The sequence below is a fragment of the Hyperolius riggenbachi genome, chromosome 2 (genome assembly GCF_040937935.1).
Source record: "Hyperolius riggenbachi isolate aHypRig1 chromosome 2, aHypRig1.pri, whole genome shotgun sequence".
Taxonomy (NCBI): Eukaryota; Metazoa; Chordata; class Amphibia; order Anura; family Hyperoliidae; genus Hyperolius; species Hyperolius riggenbachi.
In genome coordinates, this window is record NC_090647.1 from 180,709,412 (window position 1) to 180,735,888 (window position 26,477).

Sequence of the window (26,477 nt, forward strand, 5' to 3'; positions counted from 1 at the left end):
TGCTCTGCTTAGCTGAAGGTGAGCAGTCTAAGCTCTCCATAGACTATGCATGCACAAACTATTGTTAGGGTCTGAGCACACTACAGCGTTACTCTGCAATGCAAGTGGCCGTGCGCTTTTACACAAATGCACGGTATCTGTGTTGCAATGCTGACACCATTTAATTATAGTGAATGTGACTGCGCTGTTTTGTAAACACAAATGCATGCAGCAGTGCACTGTCTGAGTGCACTGCTGTGTCATGCAAAAATGTGGCTATTACCGGTAGTCTATGTTAGTCTAAAGTTGTTTTGATAGGGCCTAAGTTTTTTTTTTCCAGGGGGGTAATATAGTTAATGTAGAAAGATAGTGACCTGGTATGGTCATATTACTATTAGTTTATACACTGATGTCCCTGTCTGCCTCACACTGATACAAATTGCTGAAATCAGCTGGTTGCAACGCAAGTGTGCTCAAACCCTTGGTCTATGGTGAGCTGAGATTGTTCATAACCTGAGCAACAGGGCCGTGCACAGGTTACGCTCAAATTTAAAAAAGGGTCCCCACTGCTTTCTTGTGGAGATAAGGAAGAGGGGCACATGGGAAAAGAGGGTGAATATTTTTCTGTATTCTATATAGCACCTACTTGCCCCCCTCCCCCCTTTCAACACAATCGACCTCTCCCCAACCCCCAAGAAATCAGTAAAAAGGGTGACCTCTCTCTCACCCCAACCCTTCAAGATAGGTGGCTTCACCCTCCCCCCCCCCCATCACAGGACAGCAGTAATAAATGAAATACTGGTATATGTGTCATGAGGTGCCACCAGTCTACTGCCTTCCTGCACAGTGAGGACTGAGCAGAGGACACCTGGGGCTGAGCATATGAGGCATGAATCACAGTGCCCCCTCGCAACACAGAGAAGACAGTGGAGCGTGAGACACAATAGCACCTGTCACAGGAGGCCACGCACTCCCTCCCTTTCTCCTCCAGCCCCTTTGAACAGGTTCTCTTCTTGTTCTTTTCTAGCAGTGCATCTCGTTCTTTCCCGCTGCTGGTAACGTTATGTCGACAAGTAAGGTGAGGCGGCTGCCATGGAGACAGCAAGCTTCATGGATCATCATTGGAAGCTTCTGGTCGACAGGCTGTAGCTGCACCCTAGTGAGGTGGAGGCAGTCCAGGAGGAAAGGGGCACATTTGTTGGCAGCAGAAAAAGGGGAGATAATTGAGCACCCAGATAAATTGCTCAGCATGCAGCGTGCATGTACATGCTGAGCAACATGGTCTGAATTCAGAACTGACAGCCTGGAAAGTCAGTCACATACTGCAGTACCATACAAAATGATTAGTTTGAGACATAAGGCAGTCAGGGCAATGCTATACACAATGCAATAGCCCAGCCATCTGATCTAATTTTTATTTCTGAGATGGGCTTTACATTTTTGAGAGTTTGATTGCTCCACTCTTACATTTCCAATCTTCTACATAACAACACCCCATTACCACCTTCTCTGCTCCTCCAGTGACCTACTAATGACTTCCTCACTCATAATCTCTTCCAACACATGGCTCCAAGACTTATCTAGAGCTGCCCCCATGGTCACTCCTTTCTCATTAGTCCTGCTTCTACCTTTAGCACAGTTAAACTTTAAACATGCAAACACCTCTTCAAACATGCCTACCCATCTTCCAATCTCTCTTATTGATTAGTGGAGACATTACAATGTTACACATCGATATTACAGAATGAAATTATGGTACACAAAACAGAGATATAACACTGAACAATGGTGCTAAGATTGCAAGGTAGGTATAAATATAGCAGAGGATCAGAAACTGATTTCACGTGGTGGCAGAAAAGAGAATATGGGGAAGAGGGCCCTGACAAATAGGCTTACAATCTAAGGGGTGGGGAGAGGGACACATTAGATAGGGTGGAGTTTAAGTTCAAGGGAGGTATGAAGATGGTGGGTAAGCGGTGATTGGCTAAGATGTGGTAATTGGTGACCTTAGTGAGTGCAGTCTCTATGTAGTAGGCAGTGCAGAATCCAGATTGAAAGGGGTCAATAAGTATTAAGAGTTGAGAAAATGGGACAGTCATTTGTAGACCAGAATCTTAAAGAGACTCCGTAACAAAAATTGCATCCTGTTTTTTATCATCCTACAAGTTCCAAAAGCTATTCTAATGTGTTCTGGCTAACTGCAGCACTTTCTACTAACACAGTCTCTGTAATAAATCAATGTATCTTTCCCCTGTCAGACTTGTCGGCCTGTGTCTGGAAGGCTGCCAAGTTCTTCAGTGTTGTGGTTCTGCTATGAACTCCCCTTTATGCACACTGCCTGTGTGTTATTTAGGATTAGAGCAGCTTCTCTCTTCTCTCTCTTATCTTTTACAAGCTGGATAAATTGTCCTCTGAGCTGGCTGGGCTTTCACATACTGAGGAATTACAAACAAAGGCAAAGCTGTTTGCAGGAAGAAAAGAGCAGCCTGAAACTTCAGTGCATGGGGGAAAGAAACACACAAATGATCTCTTGAGATTCAAAAGGAAGGCTGTATACAGCCTGCTTGTGTATGGATGTATTTTCTATGTGTGGACATCCTGTACATCAACCTACTTCCTGTTTTGGTGGCCATTTTGTTTGTTTACAAACAAACTTTTTAAAACTGTTTTTAACCACTTTTAATGTGGTGAGGAGCGGCGAAATTGTGACAGAGGGTAATAGGAGATGTCCCCTAACGCACTGGTATGTTTACTTTTGAGCGATTTTAACAATACAGATTCTCTTTAAGGAGTTTGGAAGCAAAGGGAAGACAAGAAATGGGGCGGTAGCTAGAAGGCAGGGACAGATCATGTAATGGTCTCTTCACTAACGGGCGGATGATGGCCTGCTTGAAGGCTGAGGGGAAAATTTCAGTAGAGAGGGTAAGGGTGAACAAAGTGGTAGTGCCGGGATCAGGGCAGAGTAGAAGAAGCAAATCACATCCAAGGAGAATGGGTCGAATGGGGAGGTTGTTGCAGGTGAAAATAAGAGAGGCAGTGATGTTCAATAGCAACAATTTTCTCATTGAAGTAGTTGGAAAGGTCTTGGGCAGACAGATCAGAAGTGGTGCTGGGGAGGGGGGGATAGAGTTGAGGAGGGAGTTAAAAATGGTAAAATGGTGACAAGGTTTGAAAGCCTGAGAGATGATGAGAACAAAGAAGTGTTGTTTGGCAGTGGAGAGAGCCGCATGGAAGATCTAAAGCTGAAGTTCAGTAAGTCAGTGTTGAGGCATGAAAGCTCTTTTAAGGAAGAGAATGTGAGTAGTATGCCAGGGTTTGGGGTTGGTAGGGCAGTTTAGGCATAAGATAGAGGAGGAAACCTCATCTAAAGTTGATGAGAGGTAGAGGTTGTATTGGGCAGTGGCTTGGTTGAAGAAAGACAAGTCCAGGAGGGAGGAAGAGACAGAGTCAAGGGTGCTAGAGAGGACATTGGGTTTGAAGTTGCAGAGATCTCTCTACCAATGACCTGGGTTTGGCAAAGGTGAAGGAGGGCAGGATGTGAAGAGTAGAAACTTAAATAATGGCAAGAGAGGGGGACTGGTGTGGTCTCTAGGTTAGTGAGTGAGGTGGACTTGGAGAAGATGAGTTTAAGGTTGTTGCCAGGGTATGGCTAGTAAGGCAAGTTAAAGTGTTAGTAAAGACCAAAGTTGGTGAGGAAAGCATCTAAGTGGAGGCGGAGCAATTCCAAGTATTTGGGTCATCCAAGGGAATATTAAAATCTCTGAGGATGATTATGGGGATGTTGGAGGATAGGATGTGTAGGGGCATGGAAACAAAGTTTTCAGGTAAGAGAGGAGTGGGGTAGGGGGTGGAAGAGGTGAAATGTGGGTGCTTTAAAGGGTGTGAAATGAAGGGGGGGGGGATAGTTACAGAAAGTGCAGGCAGGGAGTGAAGGACGTCTACCCCACCCCCTATCATTTTGTCAGACCTGGATTGTGAGTAAGATGGAGCCTCCCATGAGTGAAGGCAACAGCAGTGGGTGAGTTGTCACAAAAAAGGTCACAATTGTATTTCCAATACTTTTTTGCATACTATGTTCTTCCACTTCCTAAATTGTATGCTCAATTGGACATGGTCCTCTTCTTCTCTGGTGTCTTGCTCTGTTCTGGTTATACATGACTGTTATGCTCCCCTATTTATTGTACTGTATAGTGTAATATATTGACTTTTTATAATTAAAAACATGTCTCAGGCATTGATTTTCTGTAACAGTATTCTTTAAAGGCTCTTACCTTTAGTCCAAACTTTGCATTACCAAATGGGAATGTAGCAATCCCTAGGCCTGGCCACAAGTATACCTGCCTTTAGGAGGAGTAGAAGAGAGCCTAATGGGAGAGAATTTGACTAAGGTTGTCACATGGAAATTGTTTGATTGGATGGAATAAAATACGATAACAATTAGGCATTCTCTCACTAACATCTCTGCTCATTACAGAACATCACCAAAAACAGACAGTGATATCAGAGCGGGAAGCTTTGCATGGGCACAGTAGTGTGTAAATTGTACCTGTAGCTGAAATCTCACACAGTTGAGAGAGAGAGACAATAAAGAGTGAAAATGTATGATTCCTGGCTACTGTATGACAACCATTCTGTAAGCGAGTACAGAAGACCGGAAGAGAAAATTATAATGTTTGCTTCATCATTGGAAAATAATTTTGGCTTAGATCCTAATGTTCAAGAGGGAGATTGAGCGGCATACATTGCATTTGGCTTCAGGATTACAGTAATAAGAGCCTATCTCATGTATTGTGGGAATGTGCTGAATTCATACGCATGTTTGTAAAGTTGCAGAAGAGCTAGCAGGATGCAGTGTTATTTGTAAAACAAATTTGGGATATTGTTAAAACCTGAGGACTTGTTGAAGGTAAGGCAGTGATTGCATCCGTGACCTCTACAACCATGGTAGTGAAGTCCAACGAATAAGTAATGCAAGATCAGGGGTGTAACTATATTGTCCCCCCATCCCACACACACACACACACACACACACACACACACACACACACACACACACACACACACACACACACACACACACACACACACACACACACACACACACACACACACACACACACACACACACACACACACACACACACACACACACACACACACACACACACACACTTAGCCATCTCTCAGCTGACCCACTTCACAGTATTGAGCTGTCACAGAGACACTCCTGTACGTAATGCAGAGCAGCGGTGGGGCATTATACATTACCTGCTTCTGGCAGCCTAAGCCAAGAAGGCATTAGAAAATGAATTATTTCCCAAAGCAGCAGGATTGTCTCCCTTGGGCTGAGGAGCCATCATATGGTTTCCCTGGAGCCGATTTTCCATATCCTCCTGTCAGCCCACCACCAAAAGCTTTACCTGCTTTTGCAGCAAGTGTAGCCTGGTAGGCGCAGAGCTGGATAGAGTGTGTCATCTTCCATTTAACTGATCCTCAGTTTGGAGCGGCTCTCTGCTTAAATTGCCAAGGTCATGTGACAGCTGCTGTGAGTTCATTTGTCATTTTTGCCTGTAAGGAAGTGATTGCTTCAGGGATGCAAGTGGCTTCAGTGATGGCTACCTGTGCATCCATTGGAAAATGAAGACAAGCTTTACAAACTTATTTGTGAAACCTTGGTTGGAAACCCCACACAGTCTGTTGCTGGATATAGAAGGTAAAACTAATCAAATTGTATTCAGAAACGCAATGATTAAAACATTAAAACAAAAATTCCAATATGCAATACAAATTCAGCTTGCTTCTATGCAGTGTATATATCATGGAACCGAATCATGGGGCAGCACTCTACAACATCAGTGTTGGAGCATGAATGTGCAGCTAGAAACCATCTGACCATGACGGTGGTATGTAAGTGTGCAGTATAGCATGCATGTGTCGAGACAAACTTGTAAAATTCAAGGTTGTACTTTGAATGTACTGCTCCACGTCAGAGGCCATAAATCGAATGACTGTTGGTAGTGCCTGCCTGTCCATCCTGCCTGCCTGTCCATCATCCAAAGGCTGCTTTCAGTGCTGAAGTGGGCAGTGAGCACTGCCTTTGTCAGTGTAGCAGAACCTGCACAAGGCCCAAGATTAAGCTGCTCTTTTTAGTCAGCCCCATCAGGCCTCACCTTGTTTACAGTTGTTTCCACCAATAAAACTTACTGCATTGTTTCAAAATATCTGCCTACCTCCAGTCTAGAGATTATATATAAAACTTTATTGAGATTTAGTGATAAATACATTTATAGTTTTTGTTCTGATAATATCATGTTAGTCATCTGAAGGGGGCTATGCTTACCTGTATGTACCATCATGAACTTCTTTGGTGCCTTGAAAACCTGGGGTACCCTCTTATCCAATTTTACATTTTAGTTCCTAAAGTTGTAGGCAGAAAAATACAGAGTTTTGTAAAAGTAATAATGCAGAAACGCTAACGCTAATCGTTAACGCTAAACGTGAAAAATGCTGCATGTCCTGCGTTTTGCGATTTGGTAATCGCAATCGCTCCAGTGGAATTTGGCCCATCCATTAACATCAGCTGAGCATTTAGGGAAATCGCTAGCGGTTTGAATCGCTCCCTAAACGCTCAGAAAATCGCTCTAGTGGGTTTGAGCCCTCAGGGGTGGAATTCAGCCACTACGGCAGCCAAAGATATCAGCAGGACTGCCAGGCAACTAGGATTTTTTAAAAGGAAACATCCATATTTCTCTCAGTTTAGGTTCCCTTTAAGGAATTGCATGATTTCATTTCCGCCACATGTATAAATTATGCTCATGGAGAAGGAAATTTGTTTTAAGTAGGCTGCAGAATCCTTTTCTGTGGTCCAATATGACCCATTCCCTACATTAGGGATGGTCAATGAGATGCAAAGAATTTGGTGTTGATGCATCATTATGCAAATTTTGTATGCAAATTTATACTGCTTGAAAAATAAACCAATCAAATCCTGCTGTGGTAAAATTAGTTTGGTCCATTTTCAAGCTGCATAAACGTGTACACAAAATTTGCATAATCCTGCATCAACTTGAAATTATTTACATCTTATTGACCATGCCTACACACCATGTCCTTCTGCATGCAGACCATAATGAGCTCTTATGTCCACGTTTTTGGCAAACAGCGTCATATCTATGAAATATTTATCTGTAAAACACATTTTTAATACACATAATAAATTGATATAAAATTTGACATTGTTATTGTAAACTAAAAAATAAGAATTGCTTAATCAAAGATGCACTTAGGTACAGAGATAGCAAACCTCTCTGCAACTGGCACGTCTTGAGAGAGAGAGAACTGGGTGAATAAATTAAGTGCCCCTAGCACTAGTGGTAATGTATATAGAGCATTAAAAAAATAAAAAGTCATTTTAATTGATAGTGTTCCTTTAAATGGAAACCACAGCACTCACTTGTTCATGCAGTTTTGTCTCTTCTCATCTAACAAAAATTCCTCTTAGAGAAAAATTGACATGTACAAAGATACATTTTAGATCTCACAGTTGACTTCCTGTCCCTTAACCACAGCAGGTATTTTAGAGCCTTCTTTAGCCGTGACAGGTAACACGTTGTACAACTGTCAAATACCTTATTCTCTGTGGAGGTGTGAGAACTTTCTCATGCATGGTTGTGAGTGGCGGCATCCGTAACATGAAAAGTAACATTATTCAAGGATTATGTTAAGGGGATGAAATACCTCATTATGCTGAATTTACTGATGATGGTACCTTAATGGAGCACTATTGTGAAAAATGTAAAATATAAATATATGCATACCTAAAAGATGTACATTTATATCAGACTTCAATGCGCTATAAATTACTTTTGACAGGTTTTGGACTAGTCTAAGGCCGGGTTCTCACCGTCCTTTCCCATAGGCTTTTACTGTTTCTGTGGGCAACTTCAGCTTCTGTTGTGCCCAGAAAAGTCATGAACGACCTATGTTTGCATTTCAGTTCTGCTGCAGTTTAAAAAAACACATTTAAAATGGACAAGTCTAAACTGCTCCTATAGATAACATAAAACTCATCAACTTGTCTGTTTGTCCAGAACTCCACTGTGGAAAATGGAGCATTTTTATGTGTAGCATGAACCTAAACTTACTTCTCATGTGCAATTCGATATGAACAAGTCATCTTTGTCCACCGTGATCAATGGAATTCTCCATCCACTGGCGTAACAATAGGGCCTGCAGCCCCTCCAGCCGCGAGGGGGGCCCGCCCTCGCCTGGGGCCCGATCAGGGCCGTTTTGGGCACTGGAGGGGTCGCAGCATGAGGGGAAAGCCATGCTGCACATCGGCGGGGAGGGGGGACCCCATGGTGGCCCGCTCAGAATTTCTGCAGGGGGGCCGGTGGGACCTAGTTATGCCCCTGTCTCCATCCTCAATTTTGAAAATGGACATTACCTCATAGCAGCTTTCTGGTCAGCACACTGTTAAATTGTGATATCACCCATGCGGGCCTAAAGGCCCATACACACGTCAGATTTTTCCGAACAACGGGTCGTTTGAACGTCCCGTCGTTCAGTGGTCCGCACGCCAAATCGGGCGTGTGTACAGTCCGTCGTTCGGGTGATAAAGCTAAGCATGGAAAGCTAAGTATTTAATATCCATCTGCAGGTACATCATGTGTTTATGTTAAACAATTTTACTCCATTTAGGTTCCCTTTAAGTCAATTTTTCCACATGCTGATTGCTAGTTACCGGCAGGTCCAGGCTGGTGTGAAATACCAAACTTTTTTACTTGCTTAATTGAATGCTCTAATCTTCGTAAATTGACATTGCTTGACATTTATTTACAGCACAAGGCAGTAATTTAACTCACTAGTTATTTTACCTAAATTTACCTTTTAATTTGGTAACAGCTTTAGTGAATTAGCATTTTACTATCTGTTTGGTAAATCAGCTGTTTTCTGCGTTACCGAATGTGGTAATGTTTAGTAAATTGACGACTTTCTCTATTCTTTGAGGCGCCTCAGGTCCCCAAATCTCTTTAAAGTACACATGAAGTGAGGAAACGTGCTTCAGGTTAGATACTCACCTATGTAGGTGGAAGGCTTCAAAAACCATAGAGCCTTCCCTCAGTGCAGAACGGATGCGCTCATTTTTGAAAGTACTTGGAAGTGTGAGTACTTCTAAAGACTGCCCGAAGAGGACTGAAGACGTATTCAACCAAGCTGATCGAAAAACTTAATTAAGGGGATTAGGGGTGGAATGAGGGCATGGAGAGAGGACCAAGACAGTTTTATGGCCTTCCCTCTACTTAGGTGAGTAACCATTTTTTCAAGGCCTGCTTCAGGTTTACTTTAAGGAGAATGTGTACCAACTGGGATAAGTGTTTGTTAGCAATATTTGAAGGAATTCCTCTGATCTTTCAAGTGATCCTTTACCCGTTATTTTCTTGATCGACCTTCTAGATCCCACAGTTGTCTCCCAACTATGTCAACAGTGGTGGCTAGAGTGTTTTTAGTTGCCTTAGATGTGGCAAAATCTTCCAGCAGGGAAATGAAGAATCGGAACCGCGTAGCATTGGCGCATCATGGCTCAGGGCTGGTGTCTGACATCTGACGCTAAGAGGCCCACTCCCTCATTCTCCATACACTCAGTCTACAAACCTCCACCCATAGATTTGTGGAGTCTAATTGATGGGATATGTTAGTTTGGAAGGGACATGGTAAAAAGGAAAAGAGCAGGCAACCATGTACACAGTGGTTAAAGTGATCGCTGACAGCTAGAGTTGGGCCGAACGGTTCGCCTGCGAACGGTTCCATGCGAACTTCAGTGGTTCGCGTTCGCGTCCCGCAGGCGAACCTTTGCGGAAGTTCGGTTCGCCCCATAATGCACATGGAGGGTCAACTTTGACCCTCTACATCACAGTCAGCAGGCCCAGTGTAGCCAATTAGGCTACACTAGCCCCTGGAGCCCCACCCCCCCATATATAAGGCAGGCAGCGGCGGCCATTACGGCCACTCGTGTGCCTGCATTAGTCAGAGTAGGGCGAGCTGCTGCAGACTGTCTCTCAGGGAAAGATTAGTTAGGCTTAGCTTGTTCCTGTCTGGCTGCATACCTGTTCTGTGAACCCACCACTGCATACCTGTGCTGTGAACCCACCACTGCATACCTGTGCTGTGAACCCACCACTGCATACCTGTTCTGTTCAGTGGACCCGCCACTGTATACCTGTTCATTGAACCCACCACTACATACCTGTGCTGTGAACCCACCACTGCATACCTGTGCTGTGAACCCACCACTGCATACCTGTGCTGTGAACCCACCACTGCATACCTGTGCTGTGAACCCACCACTGCATACCTGTTCTGTTCAGTGGACCCGCCACTGCATACCTGTTCTGTTTAGTGAACCGCCACTGTATACCTGTTCTGTTTAGTGAACCCGCCACTGCATACCTGTTCTGTTCAGTGGACCCACCGCATCAGTGCGCATACCTGTGCAGTTAAGTGAACCCGCCACTGCATACCTGTTCTGTTCAGTGGACCCGCCACTGCATACCTGTTCTGTTTAGTGAACCGCCACTGTATACCTGTTCTGTTTAGTGAACCCGCCACTGCATACCTGTTCTGTTCAGTGGACCCGCCACTGCATACCTGTTATGTTTAGTGAACCCGCCACTGCATACCTGTTCTGTTCAGTGGACCCGCCACTGCATACCTGTTCTGTTTAGTGAACCCGCCACTGCATACCTGTTCTGTTCAGTGGACCCGCCACTGCATACCTGTTCTGTTTAGTGAACCCACCACTGCATACCTGTTCTGTTCAGTGGACCCGCCACTGTATACCTGTTCATTGAACCCACCACTACATACCTGTGCTGTGAACCCACCACTGCATACCTGTGCTGTGAACCCACCACTGCATACCTGTGCTGTGAACCCACCACTGCATACCTGTGCTGTGAACCCACCACTGCATACCTGTTCTGTTCAGTGGACCCGCCACTGCATACCTGTTCTGTTTAGTGAACCGCCACTGTATACCTGTTCTGTTTAGTGAACCCGCCACTGCATACCTGTTCTGTTCAGTGGACCCACCGCATCAGTGCGCATACCTGTGCAGTTAAGTGAACCCGCCACTGCATACCTGTTCTGTTCAGTGGACCCGCCACTGCATACCTGTTCTGTTTAGTGAACCCGCCACTGCATACCTGTTCTGTTCAGTGGACCCGCCACTGCATACCTGTTCTGTTTAGTGAACCCGCCACTGCATACCTGTTCTGTTCAGTGGACCCGCCACTGCATACCTGTTCTGTTTAGTGAACCCACCACTGCATACCTGTTCTGTTCAGTGGACCCGCCACTGTATACCTGTTCATTGAACCCACCACTACATACCTGTGCTGTGAACCCACCACTGCATACCTGTGCTGTGAACCCACCACTGCATACCTGTGCTGTGAACCCACCACTGCATACCTGTTCTGTTCAGTGGACCCGCCACTGCATACCTGTTCTGTTTAGTGAACCGCCACTGTATACCTGTTCTGTTTAGTGAACCCGCCACTGCATACCTGTTCTGTTCAGTGGACCCGCCACTGCATACCTGTTCTGTTTAGTGAACCCGCCACTGCATACCTGTTCTGTTCAGTGGACCCGCCACTGCATACCTGTTCTGTTTAGTGAACCCGCCACTGCATACCTGTTCTGTTCAGTGGACCCGCCACTGCATACCTGTTCTGTTTAGTGAACCCACCACTGCATACCTGTTCTGTTCAGTGGACCCGCCACTGTATACCTGTTCATTGAACCCACCACTACATACCTGTGCTGTGAACCCACCACTGCATACCTGTGCTGTGAACCCATCACTGCATACCTGTGCTGTGAACCCACCACTGCATACCTGTTCTGTTCAGTGGACCCGTCACTGCATACCTGTTCTGTTTAGTGAACCGCCACTGTATACCTGTTCTGTTTAGTGAACCCGCCACTGCATACCTGTTCTGTTCAGTGGACCCACCGCATCATGTTACACGATGAGTTTGGTGTGTCAGTGTGAAGCAGTACCTTAATTACACTACCTGATTGATGTATACACATGCAAGATGTTTGAAAGCACTTTAGGCCTGTCATTTAGCATTCAATGTGATTTCTGCCCTTAAAACGCTGCTTTGCGTCAAATCCAGATTTTTCCCGGGGAATTTTGGCATGTATCCCACTCCGCCATCCCCCCCTCCAGGTGTTAGACCCCTTGAAACATCTTTTCCATCACTTTTGTGGCCAGCATAATTATTTTTTTTTTTCAAAGTTCGCATCCCCATTGAAGTCTATTGCGGTTCGCGAACTTTAACGCGAACCGAACCTTTCGCGAAAGTTCGCGAACCCGGTTCGCGAACCGAAAATCGGAGGTTCGGCCCAACGCTTGTAGCCTGAAGAACGAATATGAAAATATTGCATAAACTAGAAGTTTTTACAGTTTAATTTTTAATCTAGTATTTTTAATTAACTGCATTTCTTTGAAATGCCATTAAAAAAAGGTGTGTATGTATAAGGGCTTTTAGCTGCCCCACACTGGCAATATGCAAACACAGAAATTCTGCTACCAGCTACAGAAATGACTTCTAGACTTCTAGAATATGGCATAGGACAGGTTCCACTCACATACCTCCACAGATTACATGAAAAGAGCAATGTCAGCATCACACAAGCCTGGCCAAGGTAATTTAATACAGAGCAACAAACAGAAATTTATAAAACGGTGACATGTTTTGCGCTCCACATGACTTACTATGAACTTAGGTCACCATTTATAGTCCAGAGTATCCCACCCTTCAATCACTTTCTTATTGTAGGTATCAAAACAAAGCTAACTGATAAAGTTAAATTATGCAAGCTTACTGGGATCTAGTCCCCTTCTTCAGGCATATTTCCAGATGTTATCTGAAGTAAAACACTAGTACAGCACTTAACCTCCTTGCCGGTTATCCTGAACTCAGTTCGAGGTAACCTGCGCAGGAGGATTTCTCAGGCCCCGCTGGGCCGATTTGCATATTTTTTTGTTACAAGCAGCTAGCACTTTGCTAGCTGCTTGTAACTTCTGATCGCCGCCGCCGATCCGCCGCAATCCGCCGCGCCGACTCGCTCCCCCCCGCCCCAGACCCCTGCGCTGCCTGGCCAATCAGTGCCAGGCAGCGTTGAGGGGCGGATCGGGATTCCCTATGACGTCCATGACGTCGGTGACGTCATCCCACCCCGTCGCCATGGCGACCGGGGAAGCCCTGCAGGAAATCCCGTTCTGAACGGGATTTCCTGCTTACTCTAATCGCCCAAGGCTATCATGTAGCGAGCCTAACCTAAAAAAAAACAACAAAAAAAAACCTCCTGCGCTGCCTCCTTGCCGGAGGAATTGAACCGGCAAGGAGGTTAAAGGGACTCCGAGCTCTGAATAAAAGCGAAATTGGTACTCACCTGGGGCTTTATGCAGCCCACTGTAGGTCGGGAGGTCCCACAGTGTCCATCTGGCTCTTCTCCCTGGGCCTGTCCAGAAATGGCTGCCTGGCGGCTCCCGGCGACACGGGGCCCGAGTGTCGGGCTCCTCTTCCTTAAACATCATGGCTGTCATTACCATGCCGGCCGCCTCGCGTCATCACAGCGGCCAGCGTGACAGTACTGCGCATGCGCGATTAAACTGCGCATGCGCAGTACTGTCACACCGGCTGCCGTGATGACAAGAAGCGGCCGGCGTGGTGACGACAGCGTGACGTATAAGGAAGAGGAGTCCGACACTCGCGCCCAGTATCGCCGGGAGCCGCCGGGCAGCCATTTCTGGACAGGCCCAGGGAGAACAACCAGATGGACGCCGTGGGACCTCCCGACCTATGGTGGGCTGCAGAAAGCCTTAGGTGAGTACCAATTTTGATTTTTTTTTAGAGCTCGGAGTCCCTTTAAAACATGGGTTTAATGTATTCTATAACAATACAAAAGCTTGGAAGCTTAAAAAATACATAAGCTGAAGTTAAAAAACATCACAGCCAAAGAACTCTAGCAGCAAACTTATGTAATAAAGGTATATATTCATCCATAATTGGATGAATATTAATCTAATAAAGCACACCAAATTATCCGTATAAAAGATCCAGATGTGTTCATGGTATTCTGATGATTTTTTAATGACCCTTAATGTTTGTTCTTTGTAATTCTACTACTCACTGTTTGACATTGGAGGCATTGTTAATGCAATACAGGGAGCCATAAGGGGTTGTAAGTTCTTTGTAAATCAAGTTTGATGAAACATGTCACCTGCTTCTCATTTGTGATGGTGAAATAAATCATTTTGATGGATTTTTGTGTTTTGGACATTCCTTTCTTTACATGTCCCTGAGTGGGGTACAAACTAAAGACCCTGCTACAGTATATGACTGATTTTGGAGGAGCTAGTTAACCTACCTCTATGGTTTTGGGTGTTGAAAAAAAAACAGAAGTACCCAGAGGACATCAATTCAAATACACAAACTCCATGTAGATTTTGTCCTGGCTCAAATTCAGACTTAAAACTATAATGTTAAGGCAAGGATGCTAACCACGTTGCCTCCAATCTGCAAGTATGCTTATAAAGGGCTTATGTTGTTGCTGCTCTATGACTAATGACTGTTCATTCAACTGTTTCCAGACCATGCTAATTGAAAAGTACATTCTGTTTGTGTCCTGTTATACCTGCCAGGGCGTAGTTTCCAATCAGCTACTCCATGCAGTCTCATCGCTCCTGCCATTCACACCGCTGTTCCATCACTGCAGCCCACTTGATCTGCTGTCACAGTGACAGCAGAGCTTCTGTATCATGGTCAGGAGCCGTTTTTATTGGCTCCTGGCCTCATGATTACTGCAAACCAATCACACGTCTAAACAGAGAAAGGACGGCTCTCTAAGGGGCTAGAACCGTCCAGTCCTTAAGTGGTTAATGACTGTTCCTTAGTTATGTTTTATCAGTCACAAAAACTGTACAGCTCATCAAGTTTTAGTGGGCTGAGGTATTAACTCTGTGGTGCCAGCTATAGACATTATAGTATCAGCATGGAGGGTATAAAGAACCTGCTTTGACCAGACAGAGATCAGTAGAAGGCAGAGGTGTTAGTGACCTTGCAATTATTAATGCAGTGGGTGGGTCATGCATGTTGGTATTGCTTGAAAATCTTGCTCATGGATCCACTTGATTGTAATTTCATCTCTTCAAAGGTCAAATTTTTACTTGTAATTGGCACCCTAGGGTGCATACACCTTGCTAACACGTGCCACTGTGCCTTGCCTGGGAATGCCTTATGGTATAATTTGCTATGAAGTGCATGCACTATGATCCTCTTAAGATACAGTAGTTCTAAAGAGGCATGACAATGCATGAAGATGCAGCCAGCAGACCCTTTATTCTGCAACATTTTGATGTGAACAAATACAGATGAAACACATCCTTTCATGCTGTAGCTGAAGAGTGACGTGATGTGATGGGCATGCAGCTGCAGTATGTAACTGTGCTACTATGTTTTGTCACACAATACAAATGCAGGGCAGTATATTTGGAATGAATGGCCTATTAGACAAATTGTATTTCTATATTATCTCAATTTAAGACTGTTATGATTATGTATGCTGCCGCTTAATAAAAATTGTAAATAGCTCTAAAAATATAGAGATGGGCAAAAAGAGACATGTTCAAGCCCAGAATTTAGGTCAGATCATGTCTTTGCTATATCTCTGGTAATGCAGACTATTAAGAATTCTTAAAGGACATCCGATGTGAAAATCAACTGATAAGAAAAACAATTGTATCTATCCACAGTCTCCTAAAAATGACTTTTTTTAGATAACCTACGGTTTTATTTTATATTTAAATGTAGTTTTCAAGTTTTTACTGCTTCATTGTCTCTGCTCAATGACACTTTCACTGAAGTATGCTTTCAGAAGCCATTTACTGACAGTAAAGTGTTTTATTGCTGTAATAACTTATCATTGAGGGTTATGCTATAGTGTGACCGAGTCATTTGCATACCTGATGTTCTACTTTTTCAGGCAGAGAAAGAAAAAAGGAACACAGCTAAATTTGGATTAGATTGTGAGCTCCTTTGAGGGACAGTTAGTGACAAGATATATATAAACCCTGTACAGCGCTGCGTAATATGTTGGCGCTATATAAATACTAAATAATAATAATAATAAGTTATTTGTGTGCTTGGCACTGTACATATGTCTATCACATGTCACCTCAGGTGTCCTTTAAGCAAAGGGTACCTTTTCATTCATTTAAAAATATATGTAATGATCATCATTAGTAAATAAGGGATACCAGCAGGGCTTGATGTGGGGGGATTCAATGGGGAAGTCCTTAGTGGGCTTCTTTTCTTTAAAAAAAATGCTGTGCGTTTGGGGAAAGGTAACTCACTTCTCCACGATCCAGTAACGTGATCCACCTTCCTTCCTCCTCAGCATCCCAATCTCCATGGCTACAGTGGCATATTTTCTCACGTGACCTGCTGACATGTACTGGGGGGTTATGTGTTGAGAGATGCTGCTGAAGCTAATGAGATGGGGACTCTGGTGGAAGGTGGATTACATACATCCCTGGTGCATGAACAGGTGAGTTAACTCCACTCTAAACTCTGCATAGTGGTCACACCTGGTTACTTAATGCTTGGGGAGCCCTCTGGCGACCAAATACTAAGAGTATCCTCTGGCTATTACTTGCTGGGTGCACCTTCTGACTACTGGGTGTACCTTCTGGTTACCATGACCACCCCCTGCCAGACTGTGGGACTCCCCAGGTGGTGAACTTGCTTGCATATCGGGCCAGTTCACTCCAGCCTGAGTCTTCCGGCAGGCAGAGCAGGGCTACGGCAAGATGGCGTCCGAAGCCCTGCACTGGAGACTATTTGTGTCTCCAGTACAGGGCTTTGGGCGCCATCTTCCCGTAGCCCTGCTCTCTGCATGTCAGCGCAGGACTTTTGCAGCGGCTGGCTGCAGGAAGCTCATCGGGGGAGCTATGCACCAGGAGAGGAGTCTTCTGCAGGTGAGGAAATGCTTTTTCTTAATAGGTGCACATTATTTTCTGGTGAAATGCTGCCCACATTACGATTATTATTTTCTGGTGAAACATTGCTGCATTATGATTATTTTCTGGAGAAACATTGCTGCATTATGATTATTTTCTGGTGAAAGATTGCCGCATTACGATTATTTTCTAGTGAAACTTTGCTGCATTACGATTATTTTCTGATGAAATATTGCGAATTATGATTATTTTCTGGTGAAACATGCTGCATTATGATTTTTTTCTGGTGAAACACTGCCCCATTATAATTATTTTATGGTGAAACATTGCAGCACTACAATTATTTTCGGGTGAAACACTGTCCACATTACACTTATTTTCTGCAGAAAGATTTCCACATTACGATTATTTTCTAGTGAAACATTGCTGCATTATGATTATTTTCTGGTGAAACGCTATCCACATTACGATTATTTTCTGGTGAAACATTGCTGCAGTACAATTATTTTCTGGTGAATCGCTGCCTACATTGCGATTATTTTCTGGTGAAATATTGCCACATTATGATTATTTTCTGGTGAAACATTGCTGCATTATGTTTTTTTTCTGGTGAAACACTGCCTCATTATGATTATTTTATGGTAAAACAATGCAGCATTACGATTATTTTCTGTTGAAACCCTGCCCCATTACGAATATTGTGTGGTGAAACATTGCCGCATTACGATTATTTTATGGTTAAAAATTGCCGCATCATGTTTTCATCGGGGGGGGGGGGGGGGGGGGGGGGTGGCACCACAGGGAAGGGGGGGGGGGGGGGCAACCACAGGTTTTCTAGCTTGGAGTGACAAGATGGCTAGAGATGCCCCTGATAGTCCCCTTTCACTCAAAGCAAATTAAAGTTGCCAAAGCAGAGGGAGAGAACAGGGACAAATGTATGCTGGGAAATGGACTACATAGACTATGGCCTCAATTCTGGTAGGGTTTTCAAACAAATTACCTCATGTACAGTAATTTACCTCCACATCCCTCTTGCCTTAACTGATCCAGAGCACTAGGACCCCTGATCCCTCTCGGCAAGTGCATGTCAAAGATTGAATGTGACAATGAACATGGTTGCACTGCACAGGCGTATGACACCTCGTGCCTGTGCATCAAACCATGCTCATTTATGGATGAGGGTGGCACAAACTTCTATAGGGTCCCAGTGTTCAACAGTGGTCTTAAAGTGGTATTGTCACCATAAAAATCAAATTTCAGCAGCAACTGGTCTGAGTGTATTAAGTGATAAAGATGCTAATCCTGTATTCAAAACTTGCAAAACTTTTTCTGCTGTTATTAGTTATCACATACTTTAGGAGCACTGGCCCTAGTGCCAAACAGTGCCAAAGAGTTGAATGCTGGGAGTTCTTTTTATCTATAATATATTCCTCCTCTTCCATTTATTTCCCTGCCTAGCTCCTTATCAGAAACACCCTCTGATTACTTGTTTTTACAAGCAAGGCTGAGGTGACTCAGACAGTGCAGTTGTTAGTATACACCTCAGTGGAGTGGGAGAGTCTGAAGACTCTGGGAGGAGGGCAGCTAGTGAATACACAATGAGCAAGAGAAGGGAGGGGGGGGGGGGGGACAAGAGTCAGGTAGGATATGATGTCAGCATTAGCTTGGCAAGGTGGCCACTGCCTAGAATAGGATTTCCTGCTTTTCCTTTATAAAATTCACAGGAATCATTACGTGGATAGCACAATAAATCTGTTATGTAAACAGAAGTAGTATTTATCTACTTATATATGTGTTTTTTATTTCTAGGTTTGCATGGGTGTCGCTTGTTCTTTAAAGTGGATGTTGGAAGCTTCTGGAGGATTGACAGGCTTCCCTCTACACAGGTAAGTTTCCAAGTTTTACGTTTCTAAAACTTTCAAACTCTGTAGAACAATACAAAGAGAACTGTGCAAAAACATTATGCAGAAATACTCAGTAACAATCAGATTTCTTTTGAACTGGTCTAAATATAATAAACTGAAGTTGTGCTGTATTGTAAAATGCTTTTTGACCAAAACACATGATATTACCATTTTGTCTTTTCATAGCTTTGCATAGACAGGAAACTGCAGAGCTCAGGCTATGGCCATAACACAATATGGCTGTGCATAACTGCTCAGTTGTCTTTTGGGGCCTCTAAGCTTAATTTTACCCTGAGTGCACTTGTCACTGACTGTTTCTTGTATATGTTGATCATGTATTTTTTTTTAATTATAGCTTTAATGTATAACCCTTTCATATGTGACTGTTTACCTAGTCTTTCTGAATTTATCGCTCAGTCCATTAAACAGGAATATTAAATACTGCTTGACTGTACTATTTGCTTGCCATTATGCGTGTTTAGAAACAGCTTTGTAGCAAAGCAGATTGTTCTTTATCCACCTTATTGTTGTTTGCCTTCTGGTGAATGAATGGAATCAGCTATGCGGCCAGAACAGGTTGATCAACTAGGCAGTAGACATGGATTAACTGTCTGCATACTAGTGTCTGCTAGAAACTTAGGAATTAGTGGAGATGGGTGTGGCTAAATTCTCCACTAGTAAGCCATGTAAGAGTATATTTCACTTTGTTATTGCATTGCACTCAAGTTAAATTAGTGGTGAAGTATACATTATAAAGATAAGTCTCTGTACAGAACAATTACATCATGTTCTATCTTTTGAAATCATCCTTTACAATGTTGTGCAATGGTTACAACAATTTTGGGTAAATAAAACTGATCACGCTCCCCTGCCTGCTGTCAGCTTCTCTTTCAGGTATGTTGATCTTGATTTTGTAGCAAGTCGTCACTGGATTCTACAAATGTGTTTGAAGGAAATGCATAAAAGATGAAAGGCATACATGGATCCAAGTCAAATAGGTGGAGAACTGGTAAATTCCAACCAGGGATCTGCCAAAAGAGAATTCAATCAATGATTAAAACAGACACATCCATCTGGCGTGGCCTCTTTACCATGGGGAATACCAAACCAAGGATCCAACATTGGTGCAATTCAGTTTATTAAAAAAAAATAGTGCTATTGCATTTGCTGGGTCACAGGTACGGGGAGCAAAAAACAGCTTTGAGGTGATGGGTCCACCAATGTTCCTGCCTGCTTCCTGCATGGCACAGCACACTGCATGGAGGCCTACAAGAGATCACTGTCTCTGACTGTCATTAAGAAAAAGGTGTAGCTCCACATATTTGCAAATAGAAGTTAAGCCACAGTGATGCAACAAGCTTCCTGTTTATCATGTGATACCTGCTTGACCATCCTAAAAGCAGGACTATCATTGCAATAGAAAACATGCCAGAAGCTTCCATTACATCCACATTAGACACCATCTGTGTGGTTGTTTGCAAACGTTAAAGCTACAAATACATTGGTTCTCTGAAAATGCACTGAGGACCAACACTGAGGATGACACCCAGATGTGTTTTCAATTTTCCTAATTCTCAATTTAAGTTTACCCTCAGCACTTGCTATAAGCATGCTGTTACAACAATATCTTTTAATGTAATTAGATTGCCCATTAACAGCTGGTTATAAAGGCCGATAGTCACATGATGAAGGGGTGGATTACCCAAAATACATAATAACCGCTGCCATTATCAGGGCTTGGTAGCAAACAGTTTACATGTGGAGTTAGGCAAGATGCAGGAAGTGGGCAGGGACATTGGAGTATGCTTCTTCCTGTGGCCATTTTAAGCTCCCCCACACTTACTGTTTAGTAAGTGCAAGCGCATATTTCATTTTTGGTAAGAAAATGGTTGCTTGAAAGAAAAGTGCCTAAGCATTCCACCATGTCTACAAATGCACAATAACATTTATAAAGGCATTTTACTGTTATACACATGTTATGTCTGTGGTATTGCTTTTACCTGATGGGTCCCTGAAGTTGGCTAGTTGGCTGGACTTCCTGGTTTGGAGGTCCTCCCCACCCCTCACCATGTAATAACTAGCGCTCTCAGAGTTATAGTTGGGGTGGAGGTTGAGCTGCATCAGGTCTCAGATGTTCTTTTCACTTTGGGGACTTCCTCCAATATATAGCTAATTTGTGTAAAAATAACTCCCCAGCCATGGTGGTAAAGCTGCTTAGTACTCTGTTTTGCAACCAGTTTAAATTCTAAGTTACAAACGTTGAGCAAGCAAACAGCCAATGGAGCCAAAATACCTGATCTACACACTTTCTCTGCCTCAGCAATTCAGAATTGATATTAGAAGCAGAGGATCGAACAGGAAATTCACATTTTCAATGGTGAGTAAGAATTGTCAGCCCCAAACTCTTCTCAGTTCAGGTTTCTTTCAATATACCCATTTCAGTGTTTGTGAACTGTGAAGGAGGCGACACTGTCCTGCAGCTGAAACAGTCACTATCACTCTCCTCTTAAAGTGGACTGGAACTCAGACCTCCTCTCTGCTCTAAAAGATACGCAACAGCATAATAACCTCTAAACAAAAAACATGTATTTGCTACAGCTGATACAAATCCTAAAATAAATCTACTAGTTTCTACTTCCTGATTCATGGAAGCAGACATATTGTTTACAGCCTGCGCTTTCAAATGGGCTTATCTGCTTATCTGCCATAGGCAGTCATGTGACACAGGAGGGAGATCAAATTACAATGTGAGATTAGACACAAATGAAGGGGAATTAGACAGTGTAAACTCTCTGAATACATACAGGGTGCATTTTTCTATGTTTTCCTTCTGTCCTGTGCAAGAGTTCGGGCCCACCGCTAACCTTAACCTGCCTGGCGTTCTGATTCCCGTGGCCCTGTGGCCGCGGGAACGTTTTTTGCAAAAAAAAATTTTTTAATTAGCCTAGCGCTAGCTACATGATTCCCCCCACCCTGCAGCGTCCCTCCCACCCCTCCGATCCCCGCCGGCGCAATCACCCATCCGGAAATCCCGTTCTGAACGGGATTTCCAGGAGGGCTTCCCCCGTCGCCATGACGACGCACATCGTGACGTCACAGGGAGACCCGATCCACCCCTCAGCGCTGCCTGGCACTGATTGGCCAAGCAGCGCACGGGGTCTCGCCTGGAGGGGGGCCCTGCATTGCAGCGGGTAGCGGCGGATCGGCGGAAGCAATCAGGTGAGGCACGCAGCAAGCAAAGTGCTTGCTGCGTGTTAAAAAAAATGATTCAAATCGGCCCAGCGGGGCCTGAGCAGTGACCTCCGGCGTCTCTGGATGAGCCTAGCTTGTCCAGAACGCTAGGGAGGTTAATGAGAGTGAGTGAGTGAGGAATGAGTGAGAGGAATATGGAGGCTGCCATATGTATTTGCTTTTAAGCAATACCAGTTGCTTGACAGCCCTGCTGGTCTGTTTGGCTGCAGTAATGTCTGAATAATACCAGAAACAAGCATGCAGCTAATCTTGCCAGATCTGACAATGTGGTCAGAAACATCTGATTTGCCACATGCTTGTTCAGGGTCTATGGCTAGAAGTATTAGAGGCAGACGATCAGCAGGATAGCCAGGCAACTGGTTTTGCTTAAAAGTAAGTAAATACAGTGGGTTGCAAAAGTATTCAGCCCCCTTGAAGTTTTGCACATTTTGTCATATTACTGCCACAAACATGAATCAATTTTATTGCAATTCCACATGAAAGACCAACACAAAGTGGTGTACACATGAGAAGTGGAACGAAAATCATACATGATTCCAAACATTGTTTACAAATAAATAACTGCAAAGTGGTGTGTGCATAATTATTCGGCCCCCTTTGATCTGACTGCAGTCAGTTGCCTATAGACATTGCCTGATGAGTGCTAATGACTAAATAGAGTGCACCTGCGTGTAATCTAATGTCAGTACAAATACAGCTGCTCTGTGAGGGCCTCAGAGGTTGTCTAAGAGAATATTGGGAGCAATAACACCATGAAGTCCAAAGAACACACAAGACAGGTCAGGGATCAAGTTATTGAGAAATTTAAAGCAGGCTTAGGCTACAAAAAGATTTCCAAAGCCTTGAACATCCCACGGAGCACTGTTCAAGTGATAATTCAGAAATGGAAGGAGTATGGCACAACTGTAAACCTACCAAGACAAGGCCATCCACCTAAACTCACAGGCCGAACAAGGAGAGCGCTGATCAGAAATGCAGTCAAGAGGCCCATGGTGACTCTGGATGAGCTGCAGAGATCTACAGCTCAGGTGGGAGACTCTGTCCATAGGACAACTATTAGTCATGCACTGTACAAAGTTGGCCTTTATGGAAGAGTGGCAAGAAGAAAGGCATTGTTAACAGAAAGCATAAGAAGTCCCGTTTGCAGTTAGCCACAAGCCGTCTGGGGGAAACAGCAACCATGTGGAAGAAGGTGCTCTGGTCAGATGAGACCAAAATGGAACTTTTTGGCCAAAATGCAAAACGCTATGTGTGGCGGAAAACTAACACTGCACATCACTCTGAACACACCATCCCCACTGTCAAATATGGTGGTGGCAGCATCATGCTCGGGGGGTGCATCTCTTCAGCAGGGACAGGGAAGCTGGTCAGAGTTGATGGGAAGATGGATGGAGCCAAATACAGGGCAAACTTGGAAGAAAAACTCTTGGAGACTGCCAAAGACTTGAGACTGGGGCGGAGGTTCACCTTCCAGCAGGACATTGACCCTAAACATAAAGCCAGGGCAACAATGGAATGGTTTAAAACTAAACATATCTATGTGTTAGAATGGCCCAGTCAAAGTCCAGATCTAAATCCAATCGAGAATCTGTGGCAAGATCTGAAAACTGCTGTTCACAAACACTGTCCATCTAATCTGACTGAGCTGGAGCTGTTTTGCAAAGAAGAATGGGCGAGGATTTCAGTCTCTAGATGTGCAAAGCTGGTAGAGACATACCCTAAAAGACTGGCAGCTGTAATTGCAGCAAAAGGTGGTTCTACAAAGTATTGACTCAGGGGGCTGAATAATTACACATACCCCACTTTTCAGTTATTTATTTGTAAAAAATGTTTGGAATCATGTATGATTTTCGTTCTACGTCTCACGTGTACACCACTTTGTATTGGTCTTTCACGTGGAATTCCAATAAAATTGATGCATGTTTGTGGCAGTAATGTGACAAAATGTAGAAAACTTCAAAAGGGCTGAATACTTTTGCAACCCACTTTATGGCAGCCTCCATATCCCTGTTGCTTCAGTTGTTCTTTAATCTTCAAAACTAATCTATTGGGATCTGGGAAATGGTCCTAATATCTGGGTCTTCTGGCACCATATGAAAAAGACTGGGTAGCAAAAGGGATTGTATCCTTTCCATTAGCCATTTTATAGCAGAAGAGTCATTTTCGTGCTAAGACCTCAAAGGCCCAGTCTTATGGCAACAAAATGTTAGTCATACTTCAGGCTTCCCCTTATTTATCACTGTATGATATTTATTTCTCCTATCTAAAGTGCACCTGCAATAATGAGTCAATATGGATTTAATATTTCATTACAATGAGATTATTCATGTTTGTTTTATGCATCATGCACAGAGCTATGTGGTCACCAAGATCTGTGGTCATGTGGTTTGGCCAGTAAAAGTAAATATACACAGTGTCAGGGCAGCTGTACTGAGGCTGCACTGAACTTGGCTTGTGCTGCCAAACTTTACTGCTTCCAGCTTGCTCATCCAGACAGTTCCTTCTCCATATAATAATAATAAATGTTACTGCATAGAGTGGATTTCAGTTTTTAATTGCACCATCTATGAAGATAACCCACATAGGTAGAGAAAGCACAAGTGCTCTGAACCAAGCAACACCTGCAAATGTGTAGACCAGGCTTATGCACTTCTCAGCCCATATACACAGGTGCTGAGAACTGCATGCAATAGAGACATTGGTTCAGGGACAGCCCTACCATAAAGCAGAGTGAATCACTTGATTAAAGAGAGTCTGAAGCGAGAATAAATCTCGCTTCAGACCTCATATATAGCAGGGGCATGTGTGCCCCTGCTAAAACCCCACTATTCTGCGGCTTAACGGGGGTCCCTTCACCCCCAAATCGCCTCCGTGCAGCCGGGAAGCGCTTCCGCATTGGGGCAGGGCTAACCGCCACAGCCCTGCCTCATGTGCGTCTATCAGACACGTACCTCCGCCTCTCCCCCGCCCCTCTCAGTCTTTCTTCACTGAGAGGGGCGGGGGAGAGGCGGCGATGCACGTCTGATAGACGCGACTAGAGGCAGGGCTGCAGCCGTTAACCCTGCCTCCAGGAAGAGAAAATTTTACGACCAGGTTTACGACCAAGTTTTGCGGGGGTGGGTTTGGGGGTGAAGGGACCCCCGTTTAGCCACGGGATAGCGGCGTTTTAGCAGGGGCACACATGCCCCTGCTAACTATGAGCTCTGAAGTGAGATTTATTCAGCAGACTGTAGGGGGCAGCATCAGCTCTACATGCAGCTGATCTTTTTCAGCCTCTCCCTCTGCTTTGCTTTTTCTGCCTGACACATGGAGCTCAGAGCTTGCCTGCTGTGAGTCTGTATGTGCTGACACACCCCTTAATTAAATGTGCACTGCTCTTTGCTAGCCCAACATCTTAACCATGTGCCATTCTGCCCTTTGGTTTCCCTGCTTCAGGCAGTGAAAAGTCTAGAACTTGCCCTGCACCAGTTCCACATAAAAGCAATACGTGTTAGCAGGTATGCCTCTTGCAGGCTTCTCGTGTGGTACACATCTTATCCTCTCTTGGGCGTTACCCCATTTGCTTAGAGGGGAACAAGTAGGCTATATGACTTGGAAGCGACCTGCAAGAAAATAGACAATTATTTACTCACATAGGTAGAGAAGGCACTAGGCTGAGAGGTGCATAAGCTTGGTCTGTCCATTTGCAGGAGTTGGGAGTCTTTTGATCACCCATATATAGGACAGGTATTGTTTGGTCCAGAGCACTTGTGCTTTCTCTCCCTTTGTGAGTAACTATGACGGTAACTAAAAGGTTAATACGTTTTTAAGATTGACAAGAATTATTATCTTTAAGAAAAAAGCTTATGAATATTGCACTCCCTCCCCCTGTGCAATCTAACGCACTGACATTGTTTTCATAGAAAAACTGCCAAAATGTAGTTGGATGCACCTCAAAGACTTGTTACAAAAGAAGACTGTATAAGAAAACCATAGAATAAATTGTTACCACTGCCAGACCTGTGAATGAAATGGGATGCCTCTGTGCTAAGTACCAAAATATGCTTTCATGTTTACATTTCTTGTCCAATTTTAATTAGGAATATACAGAAGATATTAGATTAACTCTATAATGTGAGTAGGAAATGCTTGCAAGGAAATAGCAAACTAGTAAAATACTAATACACACACACACACCTGTTAATACAAGGGGGGAAATGCAAGTGTAACGATTGGTGTCAGCTAAACAGATTTTCTGATTATTGGTGATCTGCAGTATCACCAATAATACAGATGCTATACCTGACTATGTAGTGATCTGCAGAATCACC